The sequence below is a fragment of the Sparus aurata genome, chromosome 19, assembly GCF_900880675.1.
Source record: "Sparus aurata chromosome 19, fSpaAur1.1, whole genome shotgun sequence".
Classification (NCBI taxonomy): Eukaryota; Metazoa; Chordata; class Actinopteri; order Spariformes; family Sparidae; genus Sparus; species Sparus aurata.
The window spans coordinates 11,154,491-11,171,685 of NC_044205.1; the positions used below are offsets into that span (position 1 = coordinate 11,154,491).

The 17,195-nt window shown below is 39.9% G+C and overlaps 1 protein-coding gene across 1 annotated transcript in view; it reads left to right on the forward strand.

Moving 5' to 3' along the window:
• The window catches only part of ntng1a (netrin g1a), a 302,462-nt gene that overhangs the window by 1,928 nt on the left and 283,339 nt on the right, over positions 1 to 17,195 (forward strand). Inside the window, exon 3 of the mRNA XM_030397931.1 lies at positions 1,323 to 1,454. The gene's annotated coding sequence lies outside the window, so the exon portion shown is untranslated. The remainder of the gene's footprint in view (positions 1 to 1,322; positions 1,455 to 17,195) is intronic.

Below are 17,195 nucleotides of genomic sequence, written 5' to 3' on the forward strand. Positions count from 1 at the left end.
TTCATACAAAGAAAGCAAGTAAACTAAATGTGCTTTCCCACAATCAGTTGTTTCTGCAACAAAATCATGAAGAAATACAATTTCATAACCTATTAAATCATTCTATACTCGCATCCATAGGGTTTCACAAAGAACTTGGAGATGTGTAAGACATTAATGCTGAAATTATGAATGTCAGCAGTCACAATGTCCAGGAAGGTTTCAGAGGGAACATCAGAGACACATCTAAAGCTTTGGCCAGAGCTGAATGAATGTGACAGCTTTCCCTTGCTGTTCAATCATACACAATATACACTCACACACACGCAAAAGAGAAAGCTTTGATTAGTAAGAATTGTTGCTAGTAATAACTATTGAGCTTTTTGGCATAAAAGGAAAGAACTCTCACAGCTCTCAAAAGGGAAACATTGCAGCTTTGATGGTGAATTTCTGTTAAATGATGTAATATAGACAGTCATATGAATTTGGTTGATGGTCTGATCACTCCACACTCTAATGATGTGGGCAGAAAATGCTGATGTGTTTATCACTCACATTGCAGACAGTTGGACATACCAGTCTCAACAACCATGTCTGGTTCAGGTATGGACACACAGAACTGACATCAGTGAGGCACTTACTGTGATCAGATTTGGTCATACTTTCTGTTCAAAATGCATTATTTGTTCCAAACTATTTAACTTAAAATCTGTCAAGAAATTTCACAGCTATGATTCATATTTTGGTTTGTGAATGTTAGTAATTTTGGGAGTACCAAACAGCCTGTGAAGTAGGTTGTCTTCTATGGCTTTGGAGGCAATATGTTAAGTCAGAAAAATTACTGATCACTACATAATTTATTTATTTAATACTTAGATAACATTTTAACAGGGAACCTGTGATACAAACTTGAGGCTTGGAGTGTGGGAGATGTGTGTGTCTATCACGCATGCAATTACAATAGATGTTACTGAGATGCATTATGGGAATGAAGGAAGCAGGGCTTTCTGGCGCTGCACCCATATCATGCTCCTGACAATTAGAAATAATGTGTCTCTCAATTGAAAGTTGCGGTACATTTTTAACCCTGATGCTTGAGAAGAGTTTGTGATGTGCAAAGTGACAGTAACCTTATACTACTCTTCGTTAAAAGAAAAAAAATTGCTTTTGTCCTGAATATCTCCGTTCATCGGACACATTTGCTGATGCTGTTAGTCTTTAGCCCTGCCCCATACGTGTTCTTTTTATATCATCTGAAAGCCTTGTGTGCCATAGTGGCCATCTCACTTCTCTCTCATACAGTACATATTACATTTTTCCATAAATTTGTGTCTCTGTTTCAGTCATGCCAAGGAAGACTGGTAAACGCATGTTGAGAGTGTACGCACCAAGCTGAGCTGAAAACTGCAAGAGGATACATTACTGGAAGCAACTGAGAAGGGAAACAGAAGTGTGGAAGATTCTACCGTGACATGGTACAGTTGCTTTTAATTTTTTACACAAAACACACACACACACACACACACACACACACACACACACACACACTTCACACTCTGGTGGCATAAAAAGATAATTTCATTTTACACCAAGGATTTTTATCAGCACTTGCCGCTGACCGACACTGCCATTATGGTGCTGATGATAATCAATCTCAAATCAATTAGGCAGTAATTGCTGAGTCAATGGGGGAGGCTGGTTAAATATTGATAAGTGTCTAAAAGGCCCATCAGGGTCTATTGACAACTAAGGGAGACAGACAGCACTGGTTCTGCTGAGAGGGGAGGGAGGAGTGATGGAGAGATGGCTTAGGGGCTCGGGTCATATTCTCTACTCAAGCTGGCCACTCTGGTAATCAATGCAAACCTCTCTCTCTGGCTGCAAGCTCTGTTCATAACCTTGGTATTATTCTTGGTAGTACTTACTCAGGGTTTCTGCGGGGTATTAAAAAGTCTTAAAAAGTCTAAAATTTGACAATCTCAATTTTAGGCCTTAAAAAGTCTTAAATACGTTCATATTTTGCATGTAGGTCTTAAATTACATTTAGTTACATCTTAAATATGTATGTTCATTTACTGCTTCCGTGTTTTGGGGAAATGTGTTGGTGAGGTTCACAGTTAGTTACGTGTGTTGTACTTCTGTCTGAAGTAACCAGGAATGTAAGTGGTATTTTGCCACTTGGTTGGAACTGATCACTGCACACTACGCCAGTTCTGGAAAGACTTTGACAGCGGAATCTGCTACTATGGGAGAGTGTAAATTTGATAAGTGTTGGCTTGAACAACCAGAATTTCGTTGGTTAAAATCCAAACCTCATAATGAATCTGAAGCGCAGTGTACGCTCTGCAAGACGACCCTCAACTTGGGCACACTTGATGTGAAAGCGCTGGTGTCACACACAAAATCGGAAAAACACCACTTAGCTTGTAAAAGTCTCCAGCGAAGTCACACTATCACACACTTTTGTACGCCTTTGTCACCAGTTCCCAGTCCAATTTCATCCAGATCAGCTTGACCCGAAATTTCAGCTGCAGCTTCAGTTGCACAGTAACACGTGACAGCCAGAAGTATTTAAAACCTTTTAACCTATATACTGTAAAAAAGCAAAGCAGTACAGTAGCAATACAATGCCCTTGGAATAAAAACGTAATTTCTTGCAAATTGCGCAAATCCTTTTGCTTGTTAGAGCAGAAATCCCTTGTGTGGATAAGTGGTGTAGGCTGATCTGAGGTTTGCCATGTAAATTTTGTATTTGCATTGAGTATGCCATACTCACCGTTGAGAAGTAGAGAAGCATATAACTTTATTGCTGGCACATTTTCTCTGTATAGCAGCTTTATCTTGTGGAATTGATGTCTGTGACATATTTGATGTCGGCATGTGCAGTGTGTTTTTTTTTTTAATTTATTAAAAATCTGCTTTTAATATAATATTTTGTATGCTTATGTGTAATCATTGTATGAGGATTTGGTGGCATTATATGTTTCTGTAAACCAAGGATACATTAAATCAGATGTTATATCAACATTTCTACAATATTTCCCATAACACTTTGAGCATACATGTGTGAAGTCGATGGTGGTGTCATGATGGCTAAGTGTCAGAGATGGTGTTTCAACAGTTGCAGGCGCCAAAACACTGGATGTTTATAATGTGACACTGAAACATGTTCAAGCTGTGTAATAGGCAAAAAAAATAGGGTATTTTTAATGAGACGCAGGGACAGCCATGTTTGTGGTGACCAATGCAGGTGTTTTTAAGCAGAAACAAGATCTTTTCTTCACCTTAAGCAAATAGATTTTGATCTTAAACCTAACCAGACTGTTAGCACTGAATTGTCACCATACTGTAAACTGTATACATAACATACATACAAGTTTCGACATATCTGTGGTTTGAAGAAGTAAACATTACATATATACATACATACATACATGTAGCGATTGGTTTGAATACAGTTCAGCCGCATCTCTATCATCGTTTTTGTTTTGATGCTCAAATTATTCTATCATCATATAATGAAGGGTTTACTGCCTTTCATCATCACACACCTTTGTGAAGCATGCTTCTCATTTGTCAGCCAGGCAAAGAATGTTTTCAGAGTAGAAAGAATGTAGGTATCGATGCCAACTCTTTTTCATTATAAAAAGCTCCAGAAGTTGCTAGAGTGGCCAGATGACATTGTACGCTCATTCTCATATTGATGACACCACCACACAGTCAGTTGCATAAATCTTAGTGGCAGTGTTCAGCTGGAGCGAGGGAGAGATCACTTTATGTCATATAAGGTAAACAGAGAAATCCGTAATCACAAACTCACAACAGGGTCATATTACACCCGAAGAAAAAAAAAATATCAACAAAGGGAGGAATAAAGGTCGAACAAACTACTTACATATTTACTAGCTATAGAACACCGAATTTAAGAGATCCAAAAAGAAAGAATGATAGAGAATCTCAAATGACATTTAGATTATTACAAGCTCCTATACTGAAAACATTTAAGAAAGAGAGCAACAACGTAACCACAGAAACTCACCACAAACAATTGAACCCCCACTCCTGCAAGTATTGTTGTCCTCCTGCCTGCCCCACACATCACACCTTACTGACTGCCTGCATATGGCACAGGAACAGAGGAAGAGACTCCAGCGCTGTAGCAGAGGAGCCGTGTACTGCTGTGTCTCTGCTTATGCTGAATATGCAAGCATGGCAAAGAATTACATGTAATACATTTGCATATGTTTCTTGCTTTTTCCCCAATGTTCTGAATAAGAACAACATTTTTGCTTTTTTGAAATAAAGTTGCTCGAAGGATAAGCAAATTTAGCAACAAAAGCGCCAACTTGGCAATACTGGTTTGATCTGACCGTAGAATAAGCTTGCTTCTGAACTTTTAGGAAATGCTGTATTTAAGCCATATGGGCCTGACAGCCATATGTTGGTGTGGTCGTTTGCGCGTCAGTTTTGTCACTGATTTTCCTTTTTTTCATTTTGCACTTGTTATTTTCTTTCCTTGCATAATTCATTTCATAGCAGCTGCTTCAGGAAGGATTTGAGATTCCCTTATTGTGCCAGGCTGCTTTTAGCTATAACTGGACAATAAAGTTTTCACTTCTTATTAAGATACCTAGGTTTGGCAGGAAGCCTGCCTATGTTGACTGTCTTTTGCCCAAACAGGTCCTCCTCCTTGCATGGGGAAAATGAAAGACAAGTCATTTTTAACATGGCGTGGTGAAGCCATACTGTAAAACCTTACCCTGGTATTAGTCTTGTCACTCTTACCTTCTTCAAAGCAAACTTTTCATGGAGGAGGATGGTTTGCATTGTGTTAAGCCTATGTGTCATATACAGAACGTGATGGCTCATCCTGCTCATGAACGCTTGTGAATGATGTCTGAGTCACAATTGTATCTCACAACCAGCTAGCTAAATGGCAACTCACTAGCTTGGCGAAAAACCCTACAAAATGGATCAGTTTGTTGTCAATTCTGATTTATTTGCTTCATCGCTGTCCGAGGAGGACAGCAACAGGGCCAGGCTCGGAGCGAGCGAGGAGCTTGAGATAAACATGCGGGAATGAGTTATCAGCAAACGCACATGCCACGAGAGAGTGTCCCGTAAAATGATCAGGGTGATGGGGAAACAAATGTACTCCACCGTGAGTGACAGCAGAGATGATGAGTTTGCTGCGAGTGCTGGTCGGCTGGATTGTTTCCTCCGCCACAACAACTTCACTTGCAGAAGACAACTATTGCCCAGAAGGATGCCGGAGAATTCACAGAGAAGCTGGCGAAGTTTGTGACAGTTTCATCCCGGATTTTTGTGAGGAAGGAATTAAACACCTGTCCCAAATTGCCGCCTGGTCCCAAATAAACGCCTGGTCTGTTAAGTGATTGAAACAAATAAACGCCCATCGATTATTTATTATCCCTTCAGTGTGAGAGACACTATTGTGACTGTGGTGAAAACGTTTTATTAAAAATATAAAAGAAAAAAAATCAACATCTTTTTTATAACTTGGGTGATAAAAATAAGCATTTTCTGTTTATCTGTGCAGTACTGACTTAGTTGAAATTCCGAGACCGCAATAAAACATTAACGTCAGCTCAGAGTTCACTCATCTGGGACTAGAAAATCCTTTCTGTTGCTAACTACTTCAGTGCTGCTTGCGGACCTTGGCGCAAGCGCCTCGGTCCTGACCACATCACTGTCGTGCTCAAATGACGTTAAAGCACACCCTCGAGGGTAATATTGCTTAATTATACAACAAGTAGTTCCGACCAAGCAATCTGATTGGTCAACAAGACATTTAGACCATGCTCAAATCAGCATGACAGCGCGCCTGGCTCATTACTCAAAATATTATTCCACCAAGTCTGTGGCAATAGTGTATCCATCTCCATGGATGCATAGTAACTGTCAGAGCTGGAGCAAAAAAAATAAAAAGTACGGCATGAAATTCAAACTTTCTGCCGTAAAATATGCAGAGGAAAAGTCGGGAGAAGCAGCCGCTAGACGTTTCTCTGTCGACCTCAAGAGAGTGAGAGATTGGCGATAAAATAAAACGGAGCTGTCCGAGGAGGACAGCAACAGGGCCAGGCTGCCTGGTGGAGCGAGGAAGAAGGCTAGCGAGGAGCTGGAGATAAACATGCAGGAATTAGTTATCAGCAAACGGGCACGCCCGTAAAATGATCAGGGTGATGGCGAAACAAATGTACGCCACCGTGAGTGACAGCAGAGATGAGGAGTTATCTTTACTGGTTGGCTGAATCGTTTCCTCCGCCGCAACAACTTCACCTGCAGAAGACTACTATTTCCCAGGAGGATGCCAGAGAATTCACTGAGAAGCTGGCGAAGTTTGTGACATTTTCATCCGGATTTTTGAGAGGAAGGAATTACGCCTGTCCCAAATTGCCGCCTGGTCCCAAATAAATGCCTGGTCTGTTAAGTGATTGAAACAAATAAATGCCCCGGCTATTATTTATTTTCCCTTCAGTGTGAGAGACACTATTGTGACCGCGGTGAAAACGTTTTATAAAAAATATAAAAGGAAAAAAAATCAACATCTTTGTTATAACTTGGGTGATAAAAATAAGCATTTTCTGTTTATCTAGTTCGGGAAATTCAGAGACCGCGATAAAACATTAACGTCAGCTCAGAGTTCACTCATCTGGGACTAGAAAATCCTTTCTGTTGCTAGGTCGTTACTAAGGGTTGGATTTTTTGCTGTAGTGGTAAACTACATTCCATTACACATATGAGTCTACTGACGTGACTGATTTTCAATTCCAGTGCAGCTCAATTGATTGTTTTGGTGCACTATCCCTGGGAAGGAGACACTTTGGAGGACTTTCTGTTCTGCAAGGAGATACCAGGCAGGACAACAGGTGAGGAAACATTCAGACTTCTGGATGCTTTCATGACTGAAGCAAGACTGAGTTGGAAAAAATGTGTGGCCATTTGTACGGATGGCACAGTGGCAATGACCTGCCGAAAGAGTGGAGTTACTTTGCGGATAAAGTCTGTTAGTCCGAGGATTATGGCTACTCACTGTATGCTACACCAGCAAGCACTGGCTTCCAAAGACATGGAACCAGATCCTCACTCTGTTTTGAACTTTGAGCAGTTAATTTTGTGAAGTCAAGGGCACCCCAATCACGTTTGTTTGGACGACTTTGCCGGGATATTGTGAGGTGCGATGGCTCTCTCATGGTAAAGTTTTGCAGCGGGTGTATGAGTTACGCATAGAAATGGCATAGTTTATGTGAGAGGTAAAACCCAACATCACACAGTTTTTTACAGACCCGGAGAGTGTGGCCAAGTTGGCATATCTTGCCGACATATTCAACATACTGAGTAGCCTCAACCTCTCCATCCAAGGAGGCCACACATCCATCCTTAAAGTCTGCAACAGAATCACTGCCTTCATATAGAAAACAGACCTGTGGAGAAAGAGGGTACAAGATGGAATAACAGACATGTTCCCAAGACTGAGTGAGTTTCACACAAACAACGTCTCTGTAGCTACAACGAGGAAGGTCACCACCTCACACCTCACATCACTGAGCAAGCACTTCAGCTCATACTTCTCTGATGTGAACACTGATGCCTTGGACTGGGTGCGCAATCCCTTTGCACCAGCTGCAACAGCAAATGGCCTGACAGGTAAGGCAGAAGAGCAGCTGATGGACTTGTCTATCCTGTGATGGGACATTGAAGGCCCAATTCCAGCAATTCCAGCAAGTTAATCTTGCAAACTTCTGGCACTCCCTCTCACATGAGTATCCCAAACTCACTGCCGAGGCCATGCAAATATTGCTCCCCTTTCCTACAGCATACCTCTGTGTTAATGATTTTCCACTTTGACTACAAAGAAGAAACAGTACAGGGCTCGTTTACAAGTGGAGGATGATTTTAGTGATTTTATGATTTTTTTGAGTGATGTGTGAATTGATTTGTGTGTGATAAGACTTTGATAAAGCCTAATGCAGATATTTATAACTAGGCTTAATTACTAAAACTGTTATAATGTTGCTTAGTTTTCTGCCAATAATTTCAATAAGAGGCACAAGTTCTTTATGTTATGGTTAAACCACTTAAGTAAGCTTTTCACTGGTTCTAGGACTTTGCCAGTCTTGTTCATGTTCATTTTCTGAAAGCTTTAAAATCTGTTACTTGAAAATTAGAAATGCTATGAGGTCAAAATGTAATCTGAATAAAAATGACAGAGTGTTTAAAAGTATAGAAATGGTAGTAACATTTATTTATTCGAATTGAATTTGTTTAAGTTAATTTCTATGAAACTATCAAACCTAAGTATTTAGGTTGAAAAGTTTAAAATATAAATAAATCCAAGGGCATCTAGGAGTACAAATACCAGTAAACATATGTTTAATCGGCATGAGGATTATGAGGGGGACCCTGAAAAATGTTCTCCCCTGTAAGGGGTCCTTGGCCCTAAAAAGTTTGAGAACCCCTGCCTTAGTCCACTGAAATACAATATGAAACACAACTGTTGTATGGGGTAGATGGTCCACAGCCTTCAACTCAGCCCCCTTGGGCAGTCTGGCTTAGTCTGAAAGTACACTGGCAGAAACCCTGCCATATACATTGCCCATATATCAAGAAAAACAATCATTAGATTGCAGTAACGTATATGAAAGATGTGAGATATTAACCTATTCAGTACAGACACAAAATATTAGTATTGTCAGTATCAGTATCGCTTTCAGTATAAATGGAACTGAAAATATCAAAGTGCACTGTCAGTGTTGGCATTTAAAAACCCATCTTAGTAGCACTGTAGTGTGTGCCATTTGCAGTTTGAGTTACATTGAGTCTAAAGCTTAAGAGAGGAGATGAGCAAGGACTTTGTGCTAATTATCATGCTGGCTAAACATGCTGTGTCGGTTAAATGGTGTTTGCAACAGGCACAACCTCTGGCTGCTTATAGCAGCTACTTCCTGACACTCCCAATCAGCTTGATTGATTGGATCCTAAGCCACTCCCTAACTCTGATTGGCAGCTTAATGACAAGAGGGGGAGGAGAATGGCTAAAGGAGACAGGTCATTTTATGGTACTTAGCTAATCCAAAGTAAGTTTTTGTTCTTAAAATGTATGTATGTAAGTGCCTCTGTTTTTCTGCAGTACATGCAGCATCAAAAAAAGTATTTATCCATTATAATCTGTCTGCACTCTTTTCTGCGGCTTTTCCAAAGCTGCCACATCGATCAAGATTAGGTGACAGGTGGAGCCCAATTCTCCCTTAAAATGAATCAATCTCACTGAACGTCTGCAACAACTGATGCCGACTGTCCAAGTGACTCGTGGTATAACCAACTCTGACAAATATTCAAGGCTCATACTAAACCACTGATTAGACAGCTAAGTGATCCATCTTTTGAAGACAATAATGACAGTCAGTCCATCCATCTGTGTTTGTTTCTCATAGGCAGTTAATACTATTAGCCTTTAGAGAAGGGCGATTAGCTTATGATTTTTTGTAAATCATTTCCTTTTACAAACATAAATCAAGACATGGTAGTTCAGCTTTGGTGACTTCTTTGATGCTGACCCTTCCTTTGTGTCCTTGTTAGTCTTTCACTACACAGAGATGTCTGAATATGTTCTGCTGTCATTAAGACATCTATATGGGATTCTTACATACAGTGTAGCCTCAAAGCCGTTTTCAGAAACCATTTATAATGGGCCTAATATCCACAATACATTGTGTGCTGTCATCTGCTGGAGCTCTGCCGGCTGCTTTACATGGTTACTATGGTTCTCGATTAAATTCTTTGAATCACAGGTATTTGACAATGTACTTTGCCAGCTCTGATCTTCCTTTTTCATTCCATTCAAATGAGTTGATTTCATATAATATCTTTTGAGTGATAAATAGGATCTTTATCATTTTTCATCTAGGTAACACTGTCCCAATGAAGTCAATTGTTTGTAATCAGAGAATTAAAAGAGTATTTAATCTTAAAAGGCTTGTCGTGTGGAATCGCTTTGATGTGTGCTAATTCAATATGAATGTAACCTGAGGGCACTTAAGATGGAGATTGGGGTTGCGATAAGATGTGCCTTTGGAATACTAGCGTGTAGTTGGCACACCCAGTGAAGACTAATCGTGTAAAGGAAATCTTTTCTTTGAACCCTTCCCAAGAATATGAATAAGATGAATTAACAGCAGCTGATTGCATGCCACCACAAGACTTGTGCCAAAGCTTGCTTGTGTGTCGTAGCAGGAACTTTTGAATAATAGAAAATCCTTGTTGAATGGATCAGAGGTCAGTCTTCGGAAATATTTGAGATTTTGTATCATTAGGGTTTTGGAACATGACAGTGTGACAGTTAATATAGCTTGTCAGTTGAGATGTGATTTTACTGGCTGGGAAAATTAGTGCATAACAGTTTACCCCCCTTAGCATACTGTTGAAGTGCTTTAGAGCTGGGCAACTACAGTATATCCTATTTGTTCTGCTGAGCTTGTTAGTGGCTAAGAGTAAAAGACTGAATGTGTGTGACAATATGAGCTTGTGCTTTTGTGCGTGTGATACTGAAATGAGGATGCATGCTCAGCAAACCTCTCCAAGGTAAATAAATATTTTAAGAAGAGCAATAAAATGATAACTCAGAGGGGCTGCTAATATGGTTTTTGGTCCACAATTGAACAAAATTACTAATATCTTCTTAGGATCGTAAATCAACAACAACAACACAACAATTATTTGGCTACAGAGTTCAAAAGTAGTCCGATTTCTGGACAGATTTTGAGCTTTTGCTGTACAGGAAAAACTCCAATAACCTGCCCCTACACAGTATTCTGAATTACTCCATGATTGCACTCGATTTTTGATTTCTGCATTTTAATCTCTTAAAACGACCACACCTTTGTTATACATTTTGTTGACTTGAGTACTGACATGTTGCATGCACTTGCATGTTTGCAACAATGGTCAAACACAGAGAAATATGTAGGTTTATACAAGGTAATGGTGTGGAAGGAAGCAAATGAGACTGATGTAATGTTAATAAAGTCTAATAGAATCTACTTCATCTGTGAACATTTCTGCCTGAGTCATGTCAGATTTTCGTTGACAGTGGTGGTTGTTTAACAATAAAGACAGCAACTCGCCATTTACAATGTCATGGGGCTTTCATTGTTTTGATTGAGACAGGTGGTGGCAGAAATTACATACTGTACGTTTAAGGTGTTAACAATCACTGCACACCAGGCACTGGAGGAAAGGTGACGGTGTAACAGGAAGCTTCTACAAGACCGGCCATTTGGTACAATTCTAATTAATCCACTGACTCTCCATGGGACTGCTGTTAGCACCACAGCCGTTCACACAAACTTACTTGGCCAAGGACAGCAGCTAAGAGGAATTTAATCAATGTGATGGATAACATTTGTCTATACAGCTCTTGCGGCAATTCCCATGTTAACCATTCGAGGCGACAGTACTTTTCCTTCCAAATGTTCTTGGCTGTTTTCTGCTGGCAAGTGATCAGTTAAAGGCAGTGAAAAAGTGGAGTCACTGCCATCAAGAGTAGGGATGGGACAATACAAATACACCTAGACACATTCAGAAAGATAAGCTCTCAGTTTTAGAGCTGATGTGGTATTTTCCCTTTTCAACAACTTAATTCAAAGCCAGAAAGCCGGCAGCCAAGACTTTGATGCATGATTTAACCAAGATGAACAAGCGGCCCACTGACAATTAATGAGTGGCTGAATTTGTGTGGCTCATTTGTGAACCAGAAAATGTACCTCAGGTAAAGTTTGTTTATGTGCCCACTGTGATTTTTTACATCATTTCAAAAGCTGTTGTTTGAGTTGACATAAATGAACAAGGTAGGACTTATTTTCACTAAGCAGACTTTTATTGATTTATAGCCTCCTTTTAACTACAAACCAAAGTTTCATATACAGGAAAGCATTTCTGAATAGTTCGGCCTAGTGGTTTTTACTAACTGGCATTTAGCAGACGCTTTTGTCCAAAGCGACTTACAGTAATTCATACATACATTCATGTTATGAATACACCTGTTTTAAGACTTGTTAACTAATCTTATGTTTGTAATGCTGTTGCAGTGGATGATACAACTCTTGTTATTATTTTTATTGTTAGCTTTTGTTATTTTTGAGCACATTAACAATTTGAAAACATTGTAATTTCCTTTTCAAAGTTTTTAACTGCTCAGTTAAATCGACAACAGAATAGACTTACATTTTGCTTTCATGCTGCTTTAACTGCAATAAATCCTGTTATGGATAATGATAAATGCCTCTTGAATGATTAATCAATGACTGGCAAGTAATGCAGCCATTCAGGGGCCTTGATGTTATTTGTGAAATTGCAGATTATATTCTATCACCTTTTTTCACACATAGAAAATGCAGGGCACGAAGACGTGACCGTAATATCCTCTGAATGACTGGAGGAGTGGGCATAGAGGTTACCTCGTGCTGCATCATAAAAGCCAGTGTGTGGCCCATATGTTCAGCGCCTGCACAGAGTGTGGGCGGGTTAGTTATTCACCAAGGGGCTGGGGGTGTTGGATGGTTGTAGGGAGCTGTTTTAATCAAACAGCCACTCCAGCTGTTGCCCACCAGGTGAATTGCAAGGTGTCTCCTACTTACACAACACGCAAGTGAAGCGGAGATGACTCCTTGCGTGTCAACTGTTCTTTATCGTAACTCACAGTTGTGCTGGGCTTTAACAAGGCTGCAGAGAAAGCAGTGCACTGGACAGAGGGCTGCATAATTGCAGTACTGTGTAATCATGGGAGCTGACATAAGGCTTTTTTTGCTGTCACAGGTTGCCTCATGCCATGCTGCACCCATACTAGACTGATGGAGTGGAATTGCATCAGGCATGTGTTCTTGTGCGTTTACATGCAAGCAACTATTCCCTCTACCCTTCCATCTGATAGCCAAACTTACACACACTGTAGGGGAATATATTTGGACAATCAATACAAAAAAGAAGCGTAACATTTTTCTGTGAATATCATGTTACCATCGGCAGTTGGCACCAGTGAAGCTATAAAGATTAGGAAAGAAGGATGAATTACAATTGCACGAATAACAACAAGCAACTTTCAAAGAAGTAGCTACAGTACAAAAGAGTTATGTAAGTAAGTTATGGTGACATTCACATGAAACTGAGCTGTCAGTGCGGTGAGAACAAAGACAACATGAGAAAAACACTGAAGAAAAAACATGGGCCTGTCATGAATATTAATATTGCAATTGTTTTGAGTCTGGTGGTCTCGTTCAATGGAGCAAAAGTGTGATTGACAGCTGGGTGGCAGTGGTGCACCAATCAATCAACCACTTGAATGAGCGGTATTCCCAATACCATATGCTGCCTACGTGTAGGACACTGCACTGTCTCTTGGACGCACTACCAATCTGCATTTTTTATAATTTGATTTGAATGACTAACAAGACCAACCAAGCGGGTGCTAGTAAAAAGGGCTGAATATTCAGTGAAAATGTTAATGCATCATTTTATGGAAATTAGGCATGAAGCCAAGAGGCAGCAGATTTATAAACACCTGTTTGCTTTTGATGTTTTGCCACAAACTCGCAGCCATTTCAATCCACAAAGTGAAGACTTTACTTTTACTTGAGGGACTTGCTTGGACTACTCAAAAAAATAATAAAACGGAGGATGGAACGGTATGCGTATGACTAGGGCTACATCTCTGTTGAGTTAATGGATCTATAGAAGGCCGACTCAAGGATGATACATTAATTAACGGATCTATATTGGAACTTTTCTTGAAGAGGGAATTCTTCTTTCTCTGTCTCCGCCAGAGAAGTGAAAGTCTGTCCCATGAAATATTCAAAAAGCTGTTTTTCCCTGGGATAGTAATTCATCATCTATATATAGCCTCCTTTTTATCACTCTTCCTGGATCATGGATGATTCCTGATTCCGGCGATGCATTTATTTTTTTCCCGGACTTAGATGATGAGAAGAATGCTAGATGAATAAAATATTCAGCTGCCTACTTAATCATGGCAGCGGTGTGACTGTGTGTGTGTGGGGTGGGGGTATGTGACTAACCATAAATAACCAGTGAACTGTAGCTAAACATAGTAAAAAGGGGGTCAAATTGTGATTTCTGGATGATATCAAAAGGAAGTTGTGCCCAGAGTGATTACGAGGGCAAGAGACTGAATCAGTATAGATAGAAATACTAGACAATCTCTTGTTTATACCTGATACATACTAATACATACTAACAGGAGCTGAGCACTAAGGTAATCAATCCTCCACATGGGGCGGAAAGTTTCTCCAAGCTGAGACTCTCATCATATTCTGTGAAGTGATCCCAGAAGGAGGCTTCACACATTTCAGATTTTTCCTTCTAACCAACTAGCTATCACATTCAAATACAGTTTATCATTATTTTAAAGACAAAGGTCTGTGAAACACAAAGCTTCTGATCATTCCACTTGATCACCTGATACATTTTCAGCTCTCTATCGAGGTAAACGCTTAACTTCCTACATAATGCCTGCACCTTGTGCACTGTGTTTCATAGAGGAGGGAGATAATTGAAACTATTCCTTTTATCTGGCCTTCAGTGCTGTATCTTGCAAGGGATTGGGATGGGCCAAACAAGGTACCTTCAAAGAGATCAGAAGGCTTTGATGAGTCCACTTCCTCTTCTTCATGGATCAACAGGGCTGTGGCCTTTACTTGCTCTGAGGAAGAAAAAGTTATTTCTTGAACTCGTAATCAGCTCCTGAAGGAGAGCTTGAGCCCAGAGAATGGCTTGGACTGAAGTTAAGTCACTACATATGACATGTGGTTTCACTGTGTGACTTTTGATGCTTTGATTTCAAGGTACCCGGCGCTTTGTAAGCCAGTGGTATTATCTTTGTTTATGATATTTTTATCCTTATGAGCCATCTGGATATTGCTGGTATTAAGATATAATTGTGGTACATTAGTATGAGGTTAGTCATTCAAGAACAGCCAATTCAAATGGTCAGGAGTGTTCAATGATCCTGGCTTAAGCATTGGCACTTTTTTTTTTCCATTTATGAAAGCTAGGGTATTCTAAAGTCATAGTCAGTTCATGTCTGATGGTGCACATAGTGTTACATTTTCTGGTTGTATAAAACAGTAAGATATGATGATTTCTTGAATATCAACTGCAAAAACTACTATGGGTTAAAGATTATTATATAGTGTGCATTGTATTAATGTAGTATAGAACTGAGACACATTTATTTAGTCAATTTTCTTATGGTGCAACTTCTCGATTGTTATGCCTGAATCTAATCCTGTAGTTTAATGTCAACAATCCAGGCAAAAATATGTTTTTAATTGACTAAAGCAGTCAATTCAGTACTGAATTAACTGCTTTAGATGCATAACTGCTTAAATGTGATCTATTAATTGCAATATATCGTACTGACATCTTGTCCTTGCTCTGATGTGGCACACTGTTGTCAGAGATCAAATATTCTCAAATACAGACAGGATGGACTTGAGGCTGGACAGACTTTTGAATTGAGATGAGAGGAACTGCAGGGTGCTTGCTGCACAGCCAGAGAGCGGAGATGACCAAACCCCTGTGTTGCTGGGTTGGCAAAAAGGACCCCAGGAGACATACGTTTAATGTTTAAATGGGGAATTTTAAACTTAGATTTAACTCAGTCTTACTGTCATTCAACAGCATAGATGTACAGTATTGTAACATGGAAAACAGAATAAAGGCGCCTCAACTATATATGCGGAGGGTAATGATATGTTTATTGAAGTCGAAGTTAAAGTGCTGTTTGATTTTACTTATGGATAAAACATTTTTAGTGTGTTCTTGGCTGCAGTTAGTGTAGCAGTCTGGGGATACATCAGCTGTATCATTGCCACACATGCCCCTTACCTGTTCTATTCAGAGCTTCTGGGAAACTGTACTTTGTTTTATGCATCTTTGTCACAGTTTGTTTGCTAAGAACAGAAGAAGACCTGGATATTGAACCAGGGCCACAGAAAATTGGTCCTCATCTAAAGGATGTCATACTCGCTAACAGTGACTGACAGGTGTTTATTTGAAGAGCTGGGAGCAGAAGCATCACAGCTCACATTCTTCACACTTAAATTACTTAAGTAAGCATTTTAATTAAATACAATGTTCTAAATTAAAATCAGGGTCCTGCAGTAGTTGCTGTGTGCAGAGTCTTATGCCACTATGCCATAGTATCTTTACACAGAAGCAATCCCTCCGAAAATCCTCAACAATTGCCTGTAACCACTGTGTCAAACACTGAGATATGAGTGCAGACAGAGTGAGTGGAAAAGAAGTGTGGCCTAACTGAAGATTTCCCTGCAGACCCTCAATACCAGGTAACATTGCTCTCCCACTTAATTGTCCCTTACAGTTAAGAGTCATTTTCTCAGATCCAGGAAGGGGGTCCAGTCTTGATTTGCTGTTAACAACCCCTCAGACCGCCACATTCTCCAGGCAAGGCTATATTAGACTTTAATTAATTATGTGGCTAGCAATACCCAAAGGTAATGGGGATGCAGGTATGCAGCTCACAGCACAGGTCTGCAGCTCTGTAATGAACAACATGGCCAGAGTTCAGAGTGGATGTCTGGCGTGGGCCACTGCAGGAGCTTGATTTGGAGGAATGCTGGAGGGATTGTAAGCTCAGAGCCATGTTTGGCTAGAGCAGGACCTCCATTTAACACAATATTTTTTGGACCATGAGCTTTTAAGGGATTCTTCAGAGATTTTTGTTATGTGTATAAACTGTGAATGCTGGTTTGGCACAGTTGCTTGGTGGTGAGCACTGTCCTGGTCCTTTCTGAGTGTTTCTCTGAAATGGGTTTCTCAAGTTTTTGTTTAAAAACCAAATGTTTCCTCAACGTTTTGTTTTTTCTCGCCAAACCTTTGAGTAATTCACGCTATCCATTTAGATGCATCTAATCCGAAGTGTGCGGTTAAAAACACACCAGAGCAATAGGATGGTACACACAGTGAGCAATAAGCAGAATTATACTTTCCTCAGTCTCAACTTTATATATTGCTTGTGTCATGAAATGTGCTCGACTGCAGGGCTCCAATAACGATTTATTAAATTCACGAAGTAGTGGTCCTTCATCAAACTCTTGAATTCAGAAACAAACATTAGTATGCTGCCCCATCTGTGTTTTTACCAGCAGACTCTCTGTGAC